This window comes from Mesoplodon bidens (genome assembly GCF_964165515.1).
Source record: "Mesoplodon bidens genome assembly, chromosome: 18".
NCBI classification, from domain to species: Eukaryota; Metazoa; Chordata; class Mammalia; order Artiodactyla; family Ziphiidae; genus Mesoplodon; species Mesoplodon bidens.
Genome location: NC_138175.1, coordinates 60,602,232 through 60,622,268, shown reverse-complemented (window position 1 = coordinate 60,622,268; position 20,037 = coordinate 60,602,232). Strand labels below are relative to the sequence as shown.

Sequence of the window (20,037 nt, the reverse complement as noted above, 5' to 3'; positions counted from 1 at the left end):
ATTCCATTGTATATATGTGCCACATCTTCTTTTGGTGATGCGTTTTAAACACACAACACCAAAAGTCAATCAACAAAAGAAAAATAATTGATAATGTGGACTTTATAAAATTAAAACTTCCTATTCTATGAAAGAACTTATTCAGAAAACCAAAAGACAAACCACAAACTGGAAGAAACTATTTCCAAAACACATATCTGATAAAAGGTTTGTACTCAAATTATACCAAACAATGCCATTAAAATTTGGTAAAGATTGAAACACACACCTGACCAAAGAAGATAAACAGATACTAAAAAAGCATACAAGAATATACTCAAGATGCTGGTGGAATGCATGTACAACCAAGCTCGGAAGATGGTTTGGCAGTTTTTTTCAAATCTAAATAGTTTTACCTTAGGATCCAAGAAGCGTACCTCTTGTACTTAGACAACTGCTTTGAAAACCTGTGTTCAAACAAAAACTAGGATCAAGTAATGCACAGCAGCTCTATTCATAATGGTTAAAAGCTTAAAGATATCAGGATGTCCTTCTGTAGATGAATTCATAAACAAATTAGGGCACATCCATGTCAAGGGGAGCAGAATACACCACCCCAATATATGTCCCTTTGACAAAAGTATTATTTTGGACTGATTAATTTTAAAAAGATCAGACCCAGGAGAAGTTTTGAAAACCAAGTAGAAAATGCCCTTTTATTAGGTAAATTTACATTTATTAAGGATATCTCCATTTGTAAGGGTATGTTCCTCTCTGGACCAGGAATTGAATGATGACTAAATATCAAGAAAGACTTGTCAGGACTTCCCTGGTGGTCCAGTGGTTAAGACTCCACACTCCCAATGCAGGGGCCTCAGTTCGATCCCTGGTCAGGGGGCTAGATCCCATATGCCGCAACTAACCCCTGGTGCAGCCAAATAAATAAATATTTAAAATTTTAAAAAAAAGCTTGTCAATGAAATAGGTCTGGATGTAAATCTGCATAACAACCATACCCTTGTTTACTGTGCTTTGCCTAAAACCTCCCTTAAATGGCTTCCTCCATTCCTTAACATCTTTCTTCTGTTCTTAGCTGAAGGTAGCCTTTAAGGTAATGGCTTGGGCCAGACTAAGTTTTCCTGGGTATCTTTCAAGTATACAGGAGGTATGCATGGTATATATTAATCTTCTGATTGTTTTTCTCCAGTTCATCTCCCTTTCATTACAAGGGGGATCTCAATGAAGAACACAGAAGGGTAGAGGGAAAATGATTTTTCCTCTCCTATACATGCAATGCAATAATATTCAGAGATATAAAGGAATGAATCATCAACCCGTGCAAAAAAGAATAGATGAATCTAACACTTATATTGTTAAGTAAAAGAATCCAGTCTGAAGTGCTACACACTGTATGACCTCATTTATATGACATTCTAGAAAAGGCAAAACAGACATGATATGCAGTTTATGGAATATGTGATTGAAAGGTCCGTATGATATTTTAGTAGTGAATACCTGTCACTATGCATTTGTCTACACCCACAGACTTTTTTTTTTTTACAGCCCAACATGTAAATTATAATCTATTCAAATTTAGTTACTTCGGATATGGGAGTGTCAAAGACTGGCATACAGAATGTAACAAACAATCTAACTGATTTAGAAAAGTATGAAAAAAACTCACTTTGGTGGTGGGACAGAATGGGTTGACCTAAGTCAACTGTGGAAATGGGAGGAATCTGTAGGCCAAAGGCGAAATATGCCGGACATACACAGAGGACTCTGTAAGCTCCTTCCCATGGGGAGCAGCAGCTCACAGTACTGAAACTACTATATCAGTAATCGAACGGAACAAGCACTGAACTTAATGACAAATGGTGGAAGCCAGGTTTCTTACCACTGGAGTGGGATGTTACAGTCAAACAAAGGGAAAAGGTTACGATATCCATGTCATAACAGATCCGGTTGGAGACATCGGTATAAACTATCTTTAGCCTACACATAGTTCCATATGGATATCTTTATAATTATGTGTATATGCATAGGCTGGGATACATGCATGTATTTCTATGTACTGTCAGCTGAGCATATTGAGCTCCCACATGTAAGTTTTTAATACCATTCTCTAATAAAAGGAACAAGGGCTCTTTGAAGAAAGGGCTGATGCTAGGACTGAGACAGTAAATATATGAAGCAGCGTAATCTTAAAATATCAGAAAGTAGGGCTTCCCTGGTGGCGCAGTGGTTGAGAGTCCACCTGCCGATGCAGGGGACACAGGTTTGTGTCCCGGTCCGGGAAGATCCCACATGCCGCGGAGCGGCTGGGCCCGTGAGCCATGGCCACTGAGCCTGTGCATCCGGAGCCTGTGCTCCGCAACGGGAGAGGCCACAACAGTGAGAGGCCCATGTACCACAAAAAAAAAAAAAAAAAAAAAAAAAATCAGAAAGTAAAGAAGTACCCAAAATTTTAAAAACCCACAAAAGGAAAATTATGTAAAATGAAAACAGGAGCAAATGGAAAAAGCTCTCAACAGCCAAAGCAAGAATGAACTAAGCAGTCTGATAATGTAGTGCTGGATTATAAACAAGTTTACAATAATTATTCATGTGTCCAAACTGGTAAAAATAAATTACATAGTTTTCGATGAATGGTGTTAAATAGAAATCTCCTATGCGCAAAGCTTCTAAACAATTCATATAGACACTCAGCTGTCCATCAAGGATGTGAAGCCAACCCCTCCCTCCTCAAGTGTGGCTTCTGCATTATGACTTCCTCCTAAATAAGACACACAGGATGGACATAGGAAAAAATTCACTTCACTGTGGGAAAACTTCACAAACACTACCTCAGCCTGGTGACCAAAGTTAAGAATATAAGTGAGAAGTTTCCTTAAGAGCCTGTCCTCTTGATATATAGTGAAGAGGAAGCACTTCACCTCTGTGATCTGCTTTTTCAAAGCCAAGTCTAACCACGACAAAAACACCAAGCAAATCCCAGTGCCCGGGAGTCTATATAATACCTGACCAGTCCTCCTCCACACTGTCAAGGTCATGGAAACAAGGAGAGTCTGAGCAACTGTCAGGGCCCAGAAGAGACTAAACAGACATGATGACCCCATGTCCTGTGAGACACTGGAACAAGGAAAGGTATAACAAAGGGAAAGTGAATAGGGACTTCAGTTAATAGTAAAGTGTCAGTATTTGTTCATTATTTGTCATGATTCTGTAGAAAATTAGACTGGAAAAATTAAAAGTCAAATAAGAGAAACCTATTGTAACAAACTGGAAATCTAGAGGAAACGGGTGATTTCTTTGTAAAAACACATTACCAAAATGGACTCTAAATTAAGGAAAACACAGAAAGGCCAATTAATCACTGAGGAACCTCTTCCCCTACTGGTTATCCTATCACTGTTCCAGGCTTTCCCTCTCCCGGGACAGGGAAGGAGCAGGGACAGAGCTGTTTGGCAGCTCCCCTAGTATATGACCCCACCCAGTGTCTTCACCTCCCCCAGCCACGCCTACCCAGTGAGGACACCTGAGGAAGGGTCAGGGATTATTGATTTCGATGTTTCAACTAGGACTTTTTTTATTCTCAGCGACTGGACACACTTACTGAAGTAAAATAAATTAGTATTTATTGTAAGGGTAGAAATAATTTAATACTTGCAAGTGGCAAGTTGAAGAATGTGTTTGGACCTGGCAGGTCCAGTGTCTCACACTGTCTCAGGGTGACCTTATTTCTCTCCAAACCTTTGTCCTGTTCAGTGCCTTTGGGGGACCCCATTCACAGGCACAGGCTCTCTCACTGCCCTCGGGCCAACAGCAATTCTAGGCTGACAACCACTCACCATTCTTTTTCCAAGAAAAAGTTTCTCCTTTTCTTGGGTTCTAAGAAAAGTCATGGTTTTGAATACCTTTGACCTGGCTTGGGTTTCACTCTCATCCTTGACCCATCACCAGAAGATGGAAAATGGGACTGGCTAGATGTGGGTTGTAAACCCATCTTTGAGCTGGGTGGAACATGGGCTCATCCTTCTGGAACTATCTGGACTGGAAGCAGGTGAGATGTAATTCCCAAAGGAAAACTGAGGCACTAGACTTGGACATGAGGACAGATGCTGGCTGGGAGAAAGCAGCAGATTCTATGTCCATGACAGCTCACAGCACAACACAGAATCTGACACAAAGGGAAGAAAGGGGTTCACTTAGGTTCAGGGGCTACAGCTACTCATCCAGTGCTCTTACTGTCCTCCCAAGACTGCAAGAAGTTCTCTCACTTGCTGAAAAGTCAGGATCATTGGTGGTGGTAAACTCAAGTCTCCTGCCTTGGGCATCAGGCCTTCACATCTCAGAGGCTGGCCCAGATCAGCCCATGTGCCCTCAGAACATACACAGACCTCATTCCTGCCCCTAAGAGGTGGGAGCCCTTGAGCTATGCCACCTCCCTGGCCATATTAACTTACCCATCCCTGAAAAACAATACTGCTTCTTTTCCAGTTTCTTCTCTCTCCTTTTCTAAGGGAAGAAACCAAATGCTAGGGTGGTAAGGAAACTCTTGTGCAATGAAGTAATGGGAGGCTCAAGAATTATTCCATGCCATGGAACCCATAATTGGCAGGCTTTCCAGAGGCCACATGGATGCATATGGCTCTCCAAGACAATGCAGTGTCAGTGTAAACCTCCCATTGGGAGGCCCAGTTTCTCCCATAACTTTGATTCTTAGTGAATATGAATGTCAAAATTTCTAACAACTTGTTCTAAATTATTACACACACTTTTTATTGGTAGACTTTACTTGACCTAGTCATTATGTCATAATATTTCATTGTGGTTTTTAATTTGTATTTCCCTGATGATGGGGGAAGTTGAACACCTTTACTGGTTTATTGGTTCTTTGGATTTTCTTCGCTGTGAAAAGCCTGTTCAAGTCTTTTGCCAATTGTTCTATCGGGTAGTCTGTCTTACTGATTTGCTTTTCAGAAATACTGTATTATATTCTGGGTACTAGTTTTGTGCCATGCAATTATATTACAAATATATCATCTTCCATTGTGGGTGTCTTAATTTTCATTTCTTTTGTGGCCCATGAAGTTCAACATCTTTGGATATTTAGTAAGCATTTGGACATTCTCTTATGTGAAGGGTTCTACTCTTTTTGTACAGTTTTTTATGTGTTGTGTAATTTGCAAGAGATTACTGATTTGTAAGAGTTTTTTTTTAATATATCATGGGTATAAGCTCTTTGTCAGATAAATATACTATAAATATATTTTTCTGCCCATGGGCTGCTTTTAGACACTATTATGATTGTCTTGATGAACATAAATTCTTAATAAAATTCCATTATAATTTAAAAAAATTTTTCTAACACCTAAAAGGACAAAGGATTAAAGGGCCATGGTGTGCTGTATGGTTGTTGCGTCAGGGACACACTCAAATATTTAGAGGGTTATTACCTCTCTTGGCAGGCTATGAGGCTGTGAAGGCTGGGAAGGGGAGGCCCTTTTCTCAACCACATGGATGCTGGTAGTTGAAACATCTCAAAGGAATGTCTACACTGCCCAGGTAGCTGTTCCATTGCTCAGTAGCATGGTCAGCTCACTAATTGTCCGTGGGGTCTTGACAGGGCCCAGGCTGAACTGAGCTAGAGGACCACAGATGCCTGCCTGAATGGTCAGAGGTCAAGGACTGTCCTGCCTGAGACTTGATTGTCTATTGCTACCCACTCAGATGGGACAAAGGATGCCTGAGCCCCAGGAGGGCCCTACCAGCCCTCAAGTAGTCAGGGGGCTGGCAGGTTGCTACACCCAGTCCTGCATTAATCCACACATGTCCACTGAGCACCCTCCTGTCTGGGCACTCTGCTGGAACTGGGCCTGCCCAGGCAGAGCAGGGCCAATACCACCTTTCCCATATGGGAGGGCAGGAAGGAACCAGGCATGACTGCAGACACCCTCCACAACCCGTGACTGACATCGAGTTCAATGTGAAACACTCAGAGACAGTACAGACATTTCATCCTTCTCTCAGCGCCCAGGACTGGGGGGTAGAAAGACAGTGGTCCAGCTCAATTCCCTGACTCATGTGTGACCCTGGGCAAATCCTATCCATCCTGGAGACCTCAGAGAAGAGAAAGGAAGGGAAAGGAAGGGCAATGGGGGCCAGTTATGCTTAAACCTAACCCTAACCCTAAGGAACCCTAACCTCTAACCCTAACACCTTAACCCCAGACCCCTAGACCCTCTACCCTGACTCTCAAACCCTGACCCCTGACCCTTAAACCCTGACCTGACTCAAACCCCAGACCTAAACCCTAGCCCAGTGGATACCGAGGGATGATGGTACTCTGGAATAAACCAAGGGATTCGTGACCTTGCATTTAGCAATAGTTTCTCAGATCTGACACTAAAACACAAGCAATGAAAGAAGAAAACAGATAATCTGGAGTTCCTCAAAATTACAAACCTTGGTACATCAAAAGAGGCTATCCAGAAAGTAAAATGACAGCCCACAGAATGGAAGAAAACATAGGCACATTATATACCTAATAAGAGTCTTTATCCAGAATATATCAAGAACTTTTCACCACGCAGTAAAAGGGCAACCCAATTTTTGTAATGCACAAAGGACTTGCATGGACTGTTCTCCACACAATGCATACAAACGGTCAACAAGCACATGAAAAGATGTCAAACACCAGTAGTCATGATGGAAATGCAAATTAAAACCACAATGTGATAGCCCTTCACACACACTGGAATGGTTATATTAAAAATAAATAAAAATAACAAATGTTGGCAACAATGTAGGGAAATTGGAACCCTTAAACTTTACTTATGGAAATGTAAAATGGTGCAATCTATGTGTACAAAACTTTGGCATTTCTCAAAAATATAAAAATGTAATTATCATATGTTTCAACAACTCCACTCCTAGATATATACCCAAAGAACGGAAAACAGTGTTCAAATAAAAACTTATACACCAATATTCATAGCAGCACTGTTCACAAAGCCCAAGGTAGAAACAATTAAAATGTCCACCAACGGGTGAATGGATAAGCAAAATAAGGTAGATCCATAAGCTGCATTATTCTGTCATATGAAGGAATAAAGTAAAATTGTGCAGCTGCTGTGGAAAACAGTATGGCGGCTCCTCAAAAACTTAAACATGGAATTAACGTATGATCCCTCAATTCTGCTCCAGGGTATACACCCAAAATATTAGAAAGCAAGGACTGGAAGAGATATTTGTACCCCACATTCACAGCAACATTATTCACAATAGCCAAAAGGTGGAAGCAACACAAGTGTCCTTCGACAGATGAATGCATAAGTACAGTATAGTATATACACAATGGAATATGATTCAAACTTTAAAACTAAGGTAATTCTCACACAGGTTGCAACGTGGATGAACCTTGAAGTCATTATGCTAAGTGAAACAAGCCAGACACAAAAGGACAAACATTCTATGATTCCACTAGTATGAGGTATCCAGATAAGTCAAATTCAAAGACAAAAGGTAGAATAAGTTTGCCAGGGGTTGAGGGGAATAAGTGTTTAATGGTTACAGTTTCACTTGGGGAAAATGAAAAAGTTCTGGAGATGGGTGGTGAGGAGGTTTTTACAACAATGTGAATGTATTTAATGCTATAGAAGTGTATACTTAAAATTACTTACATGATAAATGTTATGTGTTTTCAATCACAATGAAAAAAATGATGCATATTACAATATGGATAAACACTGAAAACATCCTAAGTGAAAGAAGCCATACAGGAAAATCCACCGAGATCATACTCATCTTGTACACTTTAAATCCATGAAGGTCTTTAAAATGAGGGAAAGCCCAGTGATGGTTCCAGGAAAAGAAACCTGGATTAGAATGGAAAAAGACATTTCCACAAAGTTGGGGCAGCTGGTGAAAGCTGAAGTGGTCCTGTGGGTAGGATTATAGTGTGGACACCATAATTATCCCTCATTTGGGGGTTATGTCCTGGTTCCCTGGGAGACTGGCCGTTTTGGCTAAAACACACTGCAGTATTTGGTGTGAATGTAGAAAACTTTGTACTGTTACTTAAAGTTTAAACATTTGAAATTTACTAGAAAATATCTTCCAATACAACCATGTCAGTAACATGCCAGAAAATCAGAGACGACATCAAACATTGCTAGAGAGGCCAAGACTTACCCAGACCAAATTCAAGCAAAGTGGTGATGCTAATCACTTTGTCCACATGGTATTGAGAGGCAGCGTGGGAGATAATATTAGGAGCCACTAGGTCTTGGGTGCTGTGGATGACCTGGATGGAGTGGAAAACAGTGGGATTTCTGAATTCTAGGTTTCTACATAAAACCACCAAAAAAACTGTCAGAACTAAGAAAATGAATTCAGTAAAACCGCAGGATCATTTGTGATTCTGTACACTAATAATGAACTATCAGAAAGAGGAATTAAGAAAACAATTCCATTTATAATCTCATCCCCCAAAAAACTAGGAATAAATTCAACCAAGGGCTTGAAAGACCTGCACACTGAAAACTAAGACATTGATGAAAGAAACTGAACAGACACAAATCAATAGAAAGATATCCCATGCGCATAGGTGAAAATATTGTGAAAATGGCCATGCTACCCAAAGCAACGTACACATACACGCAACCACCACCAAAATTTCAATGACATTTCATAGAAACAGAACAAACAATCTTAACATCTCTGTGGAGCCACAAAGGACCCAGAAGAGCCAAAGCGACCCTGAGGCAGGAGAACAGGCTGGAGGCATCTCGCTCCCCGACTTCACACTTCATTACAAGGCTACATTCCCAAAAAAGTGTGGAATTGGCCCCAAAACAGGCACACGGACCAGAGGAACAGAGCAGAGAGACCAGGAATCAACCTACAGGTATGTGGTCAGTTCATTCACAAGAAAGGAGCCAAGAACATACACCAGGGAAAGGACAGTCCCCTCAATGAACGGTGCTGGGAAAACCGGACACCACACGCCAAAGAACAACACTGCACTCTGTCTACACCACACACAAAAGGGGCCAAAGACCCAGTTTTCCACATCAAGCCCCTCCTCTCCTGAGGCCTCTGAGGACAGATACCCTCAGCGGTCAGCCACGCACAGGTACCTTCTGCCCACTTTTCCTCACCTTCTCCTTCAGTGGCATCACCTCCCGGCAGGCCCTGAGGAGACCAGGCTCCTTTCAGCATGAACTGGACCCCACAGTGTCCTAAAGCTGAAGCCCCAGCGGGTCCTGAGAAGACCCGGGTTCTGTTAGTGTGGACTCGACCCCGGCTTGTCCCAAAGCCCGGCCATCAGTGGGGACTCGGCCCCACATGTCCCAGAAGCCGAAGCCCCAGCGGGTCCTGAGGGGACAGGGCTCCTCTCAGCATGAACATGAACAGCGTGATCTGAACAGACGTCCCGCCGAGAAAGATACACAGAGAGTGAAAGTCATACAGAAACAAGCTCAACATCATATACCATTAGGGAATTACAAATTAAAATCATGAGACATCACAGCACACCTCTTAGGACTGCTAAGCTCCAAAAATAGGACAATACCAATTGCTAGAGGGTGAGGAACAAAAGGAACTCTCCCTCATCGCATGTGCAGCCACTTTGTAAGACAATTTGGCAGTTTTTTCCAAAGCTAAACAAGTCTCACGTTGGGATCCAACAATCATGCTTCCAGTATTTAGGCAACTGCTTTGAAAATCTATGTCCAAATGCAAACAAGGATGCAATTATGCACAGCAGCACTTCCATAATGGCTAAAAACTTGAAGAAATCAAGATATCCTTCAAAAGATGAATGCATAAGCAAATTGGGGTACATCCGTGTCAAGGCGAGTAGACTATGCCACCCCAAAGTATGTCTCTCTGGCATAAGGATTATTTGTCTGCTTTAAAAAAAAAGGCTTCCCTGGTGGCTCAGTGGTTAAGAGTCCACCTGCCAATGCAGGGAACACGGGTTCGAGCCCTGGTCCAGGAAGATCCCAAATGCTGCAGAGCAACTAAGCCTGTGCACCACAACTACTGAGCCTGCGCTCTAGAGCCCGCGAGTGACAACTACTGAGCCCGTGTGCCACAACTACTGAAGCCCGCATGCCTAGAGCCTGTGCTCCGCGACAAGAAAAGCCACCACAATGAGAAGCCCACGCACCTCAATGAAGAGTAGCCCCTGCTCACCACAACTGGAGAAAAGCCTGCACGCAGCAACGAAGACCCAATACAGCCAAAAATAAAATAATAAATTTATTTTGAAAAATCTCAGAAAACTGAGATTGCCGTTTTATGAAAGACATTTACAATAGAGAAATCTCCATTTATAAGGGTACGTCCCTCTTTGCACCAAACATAGACGGATAATTAAATCTTAAGTAACTCTTTTCAATGGGGAAGTCCTGACTTAAATGTGCAAACAGTCATACCCTTGTTTACTGAGCTTTGCATGATAACCTGCCATAAGTGGTCTTCCCCCCTTCCCCAGCATCTTTCTTCTGTTTTTAGCTGAAGACGGTATTTAAGGGGATGGTTTTGGTCATTTCAGGGAGTGACTCAGTTTCCGTGGTATCCCCCCTGGATTCAGAAGGTATACATGTTATTAAACTTCTGCTTTTCTCCTGGTAATCTGTCTTTTATTACAGGGGCAGGGGGGGCCTCAACCAAGAACGTAGAAAAGTAGAGGGAAAATTGTTTTTCCTCCCATACACATGCAGTGGAATACTACTCAGCAGAAAGGAATGCACCATCAACCTATGGAAAGACATGGATAAATCTTCAGTATATACTGCTAAGTGAGAGAATCCAGTCTGAGGAGGCTGCACACAGTATGACCCCATTGATGACATTCCGGGAAAGGCAAAGCTACATAGATGATAGCAGATCATGGGGTGGGGGGTTTGAAGTGTCCCACGTGATACTCTAGGGTGGATACCTGTCACTATACATTTGTCTAAGCCCACAGATGTGTGTAGCCCAAGGGGCCAATCATAATCTGTTCAAATTTAGTTATTTAGGATGTAGGAGTGTTGCAGGATGGAATACATAATGTCACAGAGTCTAACCGTGTTAGAAATATATGGAAACAACTCAGTGTAGGGGATGGGGTAAAAGCTGCTGACCTAAGTTACCTTTGGAAATGAATGGAATCTGTAGACTAAAGGCAAAATGGACCGTATATAAACAGTGGGCTTTATTCTATGAAGTTCCTTCCAGGGTGTAGTAGCTAACAATTCTGAAACCTCTGCACATGTAACCTGGAAAGGAGCAATGCACAGATAAATGGCAGATGGTGGGAGCCAGGCTCCTTGCTGTGGGTGTGGGAAGTTACAGGTAAGCAAGGGGAGAGCCTCTGCCCTCGTAATCCTGGATCTGGGCTTCCTGGGAGGATGCTGACTGGCCGGGGGAAACACACACATCTTCACGCTGGGAAGACCCTGCAGACATAGGAACTTCACACCCCATCTTTCCACCCAAACCTGCTGGAAACACTCAGCCCTCCATAATCAGGCAATTGCAGCATTTAAGACATTCTCACCCCCAGGCAGATAAAGGAGCATGAGGGTCTTGCTTACCCCTAAGCTGTCCCAGAATCCAGGCCCTGGGGGTGGAGCCAGGTTGGGGGTTCCTGGGCCTCTGAATCCAGGCCCTGGGGGTGGAGCCAGGTTGGGGGTTCCTGGGCCTCTGACCAGCAGGTGAGAGGAAGGAGGAAGACCGGTCCTGAAGACAGAGGTTCCCTGAAGTCTGTGAGCCCAGGAGCCCCGATGGGATTCATTCCCAGTGAGGACATGGGCGGGGCCTGCAGCGGTTGTGTTCCCCCTGGGCCCTTTGATGAAGCCATGGCAGCACTGGGCCCAGACGTCTCCTGGCGGTGTCTCAAACTCTGACACAGCGGTTTTACAAAGGAACAAGAGAGTGGAGCTGAGCCCCTGACAGCCACTCCTTTCTGGCTCTGAGTTGCTTCCACGAGGACCGCAGTCACCTGCACGTAGTCTGCTGTGACCCATCTGCCCCCATTGGCCTTTCCTCTCTCCCTCCCTGGGATGATTCCCATGACATTTTCAGCCTGGACCCCTCCCCCAGGCCAGACGCCTCTGTCCAGCCACTGCACCCCCATCTCACCTTGGGGGCTAACAGGGCCCTCAGAGGACTGGGATCCCGCAGCTCCCCATACCCAGGAGCAGCCCCACCTTCCCAGGTTGCTAAGCCCAGGCACCGGGTGTAACTGAGCAGGACCCTACGGGGCCTTCCCAGGACAGAGCCCTCCCCCACATCCTCTGCTGTAGGTCCTCTCTGAAGTACCCGGATAACAGTGTCTGATGCATGCTTCCTCCACCACCAAGTGGAAGGAATTAACTACTTGATGATCATGAACAGGTAGCCCCGGAGCTTCTGGGGCCTAAGAATTTATAATGTTAACCGCCTGTTACCTCACCATCAGCCAGAGAATTGTGCACCAGATGATCACATACCCTGCGAACCCCCTCCTTCACTTGGCCTTTAAAATTGCTTTACTGAAATCCTTCAGGGAGTTCGGGGTTTTAGAGCACAAGCCACCTGGCCTCCTTATATTGGCACTTGTACAATTAGAGCTGCACTTTCCTTCACCACACCCGGTGTCAGTAGACTGGCTTTACTGCACTCGGGCAAGCGGACCCACGTTTTTCGGTAACACTGGGGGCTCCCAGGCTCCCACCCTCCTTGTGCCCCACTGACTGTCATCTGCTCCTCCACAGTCTTCTTGCAGCAAAAATAGAAATGAAGGGCCTCCCTGGTGGCGCAGTGGTTGAGAGTCCGCCTGCCGATGCAGGGGATACGGGTTCGTGCCCCGGTCTGGGAGGATCCCATATGCCGCGGAGCGGCTGGGCCCGTGAGCCATGGCCGTTGGGCCTGCGCATCCGGAGCCTGTGCTCCGCAACGGGAGAGGCCACAACAGTGAGAGGCCCGCATACCGCAAAAAGAAAAAAAAAAAAAAATAGAAATGAAGTTTTCCCTCCCCTGAGAACAAGGAAAACAAAGGGAACAGCGAACAGGCTAGAGAAGAAACATAACCTGGCCTGAAAGACTTCACCACTCCTTGTTTTACTTTGTCACTCATTTGTAGTAACTAGATTTGTACTTTACAAAGCTAACCTCACTCCCTGACACTATGTAATTTACATTCGGCACCCATCACCCCTGACTCTGTGTGAGTTACATCCCCTGCCTCTCACTCCCTAACCTTATTATGTCCAGCACTTACATTCTATACGCCCCTCATAACAAATCATCCCCTAGGTTTTCATTTCAGAAACAAGTTCATTGGCCGATAAACCAGAGACAAACATATGCAATTACCAGACTGCCGGACCCCAATTACCGGGCAGCCTGACGCCAACTATGACTGTTTTGACATAATGCAAAGGAAAGGAGGAATGCAAGACCTTCACTACTTTGATCCTCATCCTATACCCCGGACTGTGAGAGCCCCACATATAAAATCTTCCCTGATTCTCAAGGAGGGGGTGCCCAGTTCTTGAGGCGCTAGCCAGCTGTGTCTTCCCTGCTGCCTGGCAGAAAAATAAAGCCATCTCTCTCTTCCTCCAAAATCCCTGTCTCTGTATTTCTGCTCGGCCTCAGTGCACAGGGAAGCTGATATTTCGACAACAGTCTGTGGCCAGTTCCCATACTAATTCCCCTCTACACCCACAGCCCTGGCCCAAGCCCGATCTTGTGCCTGGTTCCTCCATCAGGCCTGACAAAACTCCCTGCCCCCACGGTGCATCTCACATCCCACCCCAACGTGGTCTTCCTGAAGCACAAACGAGACTGACTCTCTCCCACCTGCAATCCTCCAAATGTTTCCCCACTTTCGCTAGGGTATCTGCCGGGAGAGACATCTGCCAAGGCCCTGAGAGTCCTGGCATCCCCACTAGGCTGCTGGCTCCTGGGTTCCCTGACAATGAGCACCTCAGCAGGCCAGGAGACACGGCAGGAAACCCCAGAACTGCTCACCTCTGGAGGGGACTGGCACTGCCACAGCCTGATGAAAGAGAGCAGAGAAGGGTTCCCCAGCTGGGACACAAACTCTGCACGAGTGGCCTCTCCTTGAGCCATTACATCACCTCATGTGACTTGAGGGAAGGAAGCACCGAGGCACACTTGGTTCCTAAGGAGGATGGTATAGGCTCAGCCACGTCCCCCCAAATCCACATGCTGAATCCCTAACCCCCAGGACCCCAGGATGTGGCTGTATTTGGAGATGGGATTTTTAAAGAGGTGATCAAGGTAAAAATGAGGTCACTAGGCTAGATCCTAATCCAATAGGATTGATGTCCTACAAGAAGAGATTAGGACACAGATAGGCACAGGGGGAGACCATGTGAGGACCTGGGGAGAAGATGGCTGTCTAAGCACCGAGAGAGGCCTCAGGAGGAGCCAGCGTACAGAAACCTTGATCTCCGACAGCATCCAGGACTGGGAGATAGGTCTGTTATTCAAGTGGCCCAGTCTGTGCTTTGTTACGGGGGTCCTGAGCAGACTCACACGCAGGGTAACTCAGGACTCACACTGGACAGAGCCCACTCTCCATTCCCCTGTACATGAGTTACAGAATCCTCAGGAACTGAGGAGGGGGTCCCTGATGGGAGGCACAAGATAGAAGATGCTAGGCATTAACATGACTGCATTCACGTTAAACGTGCCTGAAGTCCATTCACACGAGATGGTCTTGTCCTGTATGTACATCGGGACCTTCAGTCTGAACTGCAGATCTTTGGCTTCACCACCTCCACTGAGGGCATTAGCTTCACCTGCTGTGGACCGTCTCCTAGAGGATTTCCAGAACCACAAAGCATCAAAGCTTCACAGGACCCAGTGTCTGTGCGCTACCATCCAGGTGACGCTCACAGCAGAGCTGCACAACTGCCCATCAGAACCCATTTCCCTTTTTCCTGTTCACGGCTACCTGCGCCTCCCAGCCTTTCCACCCCTTCCAGCTGCGGCGTAGTGTCTCGTGTTACCAAGGGAAACGGGTGGAGGTGGTGAGAGCCTTGGCCAGCCTGCATCCTAGGACAGAGGGCATGATGCCCACCTGGTCACCCCACCCTGCTGGTTGGAGCCCTCACCTGGAAGCAGGGAGGAGAAACAAGGGGGACAGAGTGGACCTGACACCCACCTGCCCTGGACTCTCACAAGAAGGGGACAGAGATCTTGAGCTTCAGCCCATTTTGGGGAGACACTTTGTTCCAGCAACAAACCTTTGCCTTAAAAGCCAAGGTGCTGGGACTTCCCTGGTGGTCCAGTGGTTAAGACTTCGCCTTCCAATGCAGTGGGTGCAAGTTCGATCCCTGGTTGGGGAGCTAAGATCCCACATGCCTTGCGGCCAAAAACCAAAACATGAAACAGAAGCAATATTGTAACAAATACAATAAAGACAAAAAAAAAGCCAAGGTGCTTTACAAACCCCTCCCCAGCTGTCACAGAAAGTCAGCCTTCATCTCATCACACTTTTCTCAAACCCCAGCTCACGCTGGGACCACCTCTCGGGTGATGGTGCTTCAGAGCAGCCCCTTTAAAAGATCCCTGGATTTCAGCTCTCCCGGCCCTACCTTCAGTTTAAGGGAGAAATTTCCTTGACAACCTTGACAAACCTGCTCAGTTTCCTTGACAACCAAGCAATCTCCCAAACTCTCCTCCTTCAGACATTCCTATTCGAGGCCGGATGAGCCTAAAGTGACAATGCTGTCATCATGTGCCAGAGAGTGACTCCTCCAAGCCCGTAGTTACTGGTTACATGATGCTATTGATGATGAAATCCCAGAAGAGCCAGCTTTGCAGTATAACCACTTCTGGACTCGGCACTGGGTCCCTTTCCACGGACAGAGTGGAGTGGCTGTTTCCACGGGCCCCGTGGTGGAAGAGCTCACCTAATGCAGCCAGGACTTCATCCTTTCCAGGTGATTCCAGGGTCCTCACCCTGCCCAGACCCCACCCACATGGCTGCTGTCTGTGCCAGTCTATACGGGACCTTGGTTACCTCCTAAAATGAGGGTTATTTTATACACAGGTAATGGGATGAATGCTGGCCCCAAAAGATGAGCCCCCCAGAACACGTAAACAGGACCATATCTGGGAAAAGCGTCTTTGTATATGTAGTGAAGGATCTCGAGGTGAGGTCATCTTGGGTTAGGGTGGCCCTCAATCCAATTGAGAGAGTCCTTATGAGAGACAAAAGGGGAGAGACACAGACATAGAGGAGAAGCCACGTGAAGACAGAGGCAGAGACGGGAGGGACGCAGCCACAAGCCTGGGGATGCCTGGAGCCCCCAGAAGCTGGAAAAGGCAGGAAGAACCCTATCCTGGAGCCTTTGGAGAGACTTCCGTCCTGCAGCACCTTGATCTCAGATGTCTGGTCTCCAGGACCGGGGGAGGATGAATTCCTGTTGTTTTAAACCACCCAGCTTGTGGTCATTTGTTACAGAAGCCACAAAACAGTCACACAGACACTGCTCTGTAGGATCCTGGAAGTGAGGGTCTCATTAAAGGTCGACAGAGGCTGGATTGCAGAACCCTTAGAGTCAGCATTGGGCCCCAGAAATCGTAAAGCAGAGGCTGGACACCAGAATGTTGAGGGGTCAGTCGGAAGCCCAGCCCTAAGGGTGCCAGCTGCACACGGCCTCCCCAGGTTTTTACGCCTGTACATGCTGGGGATAAGGATTTCCATCCTGATTCCGGACCTCTGATGCCACCCTTCATGTTGCTAATTAAGAAACCCCTAGTTACACCAGGGCACTTGCTCCAGTGGTAAACAATTCTGAAGTTGGTCACAGGTGGAGAATCGTCTCCCATGCAGCCAGCAGCACCCCCGCAAGGAGCGTCCTCATTGCAAAGCTGGGGAACCATGCAGAGGCGTCTCTGAGTAAACGTGAGCTGAGCCCCAGGCCAGCTGCTGCTGAACTGTTCCCACTCTTCCCAGGTAAAACACCTGAATGTGTGCAAGGACTTGAAAGCCTAGAGGCAGGGCCGTGGAGCCACACCAGCGACAGCACGCAGGCCGACTTGGTGCCGGCAGGCCAGCCAGGATGGTCCTGGCCCCGGGCACTCTTCTGAAAGCTTTCCACTTCCCTGCCTGAGATACCCCTCCTGTCCCGGCCCCCACTTCTTTTTTCCTTCCTCACCTCTGCCCGGGGAGAAATTCCAGCGACAGGTATGGGTGACACATCCTCTTCTTTAGCAGGTGGCAGCCTGGCAACTCCTGCAGAAAGTTCAGCAGAGCCCCACTCACACCGGGCCACCCACAAAGCCGTGGGCCCTCACTCCCTCCCACCAGCCCAGCCCCGAGACTGCTGACGGGCAGAGAATATGGCGTCAGGCACAGCTGCAGGGGCTCTTGCTGCCTGGAGCAGTGTTTATATTGACCTCAACCCAGGCACACCTGGGAGGGCTGGCCACCCAAGTCAGGCTGCCCAGGTCAGCCATTCCTCGCCCATCAGGGGCTCAGGATTGCAGAAAATGGACCTCGCTGAACCGGCCAGGCCCAAGGAACAGGTGTGGGCTCCTGAGAGTCAGGATAGACAAGGGGCTGCAGCTCCGGCTTGTTTTCTAATCCTTTTATCTGGCCCATGAGTGGGAGACAACTTCAAGAAGACCCTCTCCTAATGAGAGGAACCCAGGAGTCAGGGAGAGGAGGGGTGATGGGTGGAGACAGAGGCCTGGTGCCCCGGCTGCAGTGGAAGTCTCTGGAAGACCAGGCGGAGGGAGGCCGCATAGAGTGAAGCCCAGGGTCACAGACCTGTCGGAGCTGCTGTTTGTTAGTTCCGGTCCTGCTCTGAGGTGCTCAGGGTCAGCTCTGAGTGACCGGTGATCTGGGCGGCTCTGCAATGAGGGCTATGTGCACGGTTCCTGTGTGCCCAGCCCTGCCGGGGGTGCCTGCCCAGGTGAGCTCCAAATCCTGGGAGGGGCCTGACCACGAGAGCCCCGTGGGCTGCTGGGTATCTGCTCAGGTGAGCTCCATATCCTGGGAGGGGCCTGACCACGAGAGCCCCATGGGCTGCTGGGTACCTGCTCAGGTGAGCTCCATATTCTGGGAGCGGCCTGTCCACGAGAGCCCCATGGGCTGCTGGGTACCTGCTCAGGTGAGCTCCATATCCTAGGAGGGGCCTGTCCACGAGAGCCCCGTGGGCTGCTGGGTACCTGCTCAGGTGAGCTCCATATCCTGGGAGGGGCCTGTCCACGAGAGCCCCGTGCACTGGGAGGGGTGTATGAACAAGCTCCCTCTCTTTGCAGCTGGCACAGAGTTGCTTAGGATGTAGATTAAAATCAGCCGAGGGCAGAAGTCAGGAGCAGCATCGGGGGTCCCTTGGGTGTGGCCACCTAGGGAAGCCCACCTGAATCCTGAGGTGCAGGGTTTTTTGGGGTTGGTCATGTCGACATGAGGACCACCATGTGCCCGACCTCGGCCTCCAGCCCCCGGGGGACTCAGGAAGCCCCGCCGTGTATCATGCCGTCAGCACAGACCAGCCTGGAGCGAGGCCCACAGAGCACGGACACTCCCATCAGACTCAAGGTGACCTCCTAGAGCCAGGACAGAGGCCCGGCCTCTCTGTGGGCAGGTGAGCCCACACCGCACGGGCCCTGGTGCAGTGCCCGTTCCACGTGGTCACTGTGTGTGCACGCGGGTCAGCCAGTGTCTGTGTGTCTCAGCCTGTGACCACAGACCACACTGTCCTGCTCTGTTCACAAGAGCGAGGCCAATGCAGGGACGACGGGGGTGGGAACAAAGCCGGGTCCTGGTCAGGCTGGGTGAGAAAGGGTCCAAGGAGCGAGAACCCGGCTGCCCTTGCCTGGTGAGCCGAGAGCGGACGTCCGCCCTGTGGGCAGCCCCTCTCCCCACGTCCCGAGGTAAGGCTGCCTTTCCTGCAACCTGGGGCCGGGTCATGCCTGTGTATACAGCAGGACGCACAGCAGTGCACGCAGCAGGCCTGATGCTTGCCTTGGCCATGTAGTTGGGGCTTGGTGACAGGGAACATCCCGACAGGACATGGGCCGACCCCGGGGAGGATGTTGGGGTGAAGCGTTTGGGAGCATCTGGAGGGGATCCTCACCTGTCTGCACAGGGGGACTGAGGACACCGACCAAGGGGGGCAGGGGGGGAGCCCAGGGAGGGTCCTGGGTCATCCCTGAGGCTGGAGGAGGGGTGTGGAGCTGCGGGTGATGGCGGTTGGGACGAAGAGCTTACCACCCGACAGGAGATAGGCCAGCCGGGGCAGCAGGGGGAGGCGAACACCGTGCCCGACAGAAGGACGGAGAGACCAGCTGGCCCAGCCGTGGGCCTGGGTATCCGGGCTGTTCTTTGTTGTCCCGAACCCGAAGGGCCCCCAGCGCCCCAGGGCCCGGCTCCGCCCCCAGCGCCCAGGGCCCAGTTCCGCGCCCAACACCGCTGGAAAACACCCCGTGTCCAGCCAGGAAGAGAAGACCCGTGTACAGCCTTACGTGATTAATATGCCCAAAAGTGTCCTTTAAAGTCAGTCTCTCCTCTGGCTCTGATTCTACACTGAATGGTGCAGACAGCCAAGCAGGAGCAGCCCAGCATCCCTGGTCAGGTATACCCATGGTGGCCACCCCCAGGAGAGCCTAGAGCTACGGGGACCCACGATGGCCCAAGAGCTGGGGCAGAAGAGTTACCTGCTAGGATGCAAGAGGTCCAGCCAGCAGGGAGGGCTTGCTTTGTGCGTGGGATCAGAGGTCGGCTCTGGGCATGCCTCAGCCAGGTGTACACCGGGGTGTATGGACAGCAGATGGGAGATGTGAGGGCACCTGGGCTCCCCAGCAAAACCTTCAGGCCAAATTTAGCCCCCAACCAATCTCCCGGGCTAGCCCGCCCATCCCCCTGCCCCCCACCTCCTTCAGAAGGAAGGCAGGCTCAGGGAAGGCTTCCTCTAACAGGGCCCCTTGGCTGAAGACAGGGACCACTCACCTGAGGACCCGTGCGTCCTGCAGTAAGGCCAACCCTACCCCCAAACCCACATCCTTACCCCTCCTTCTGTGGGGCATCGTGTG

General features: G+C 48.5%; 1 long non-coding RNA gene across 2 annotated transcripts; it reads right to left on the bottom strand.

Moving 5' to 3' along the window:
- Positions 1-395: 395 nt before the first annotated feature.
- Positions 396-19,792, bottom strand: LOC308606621. 2 transcript variants are annotated; one of them, XR_014013874.1, is made up of 5 exons: positions 17,771-19,792; positions 17,157-17,233; positions 9,144-9,248; positions 8,176-8,287; positions 396-446 (listed from the first exon to the last, which is right to left on the bottom strand). It is a non-coding gene; the product is annotated as an uncharacterized lncRNA (long non-coding RNA). The 2 variants fall into 2 exon arrangements; XR_014013875.1 differs by lacking the exon at positions 9,144-9,248.
- Positions 19,793-20,037: the final 245 nt, after the last annotated feature.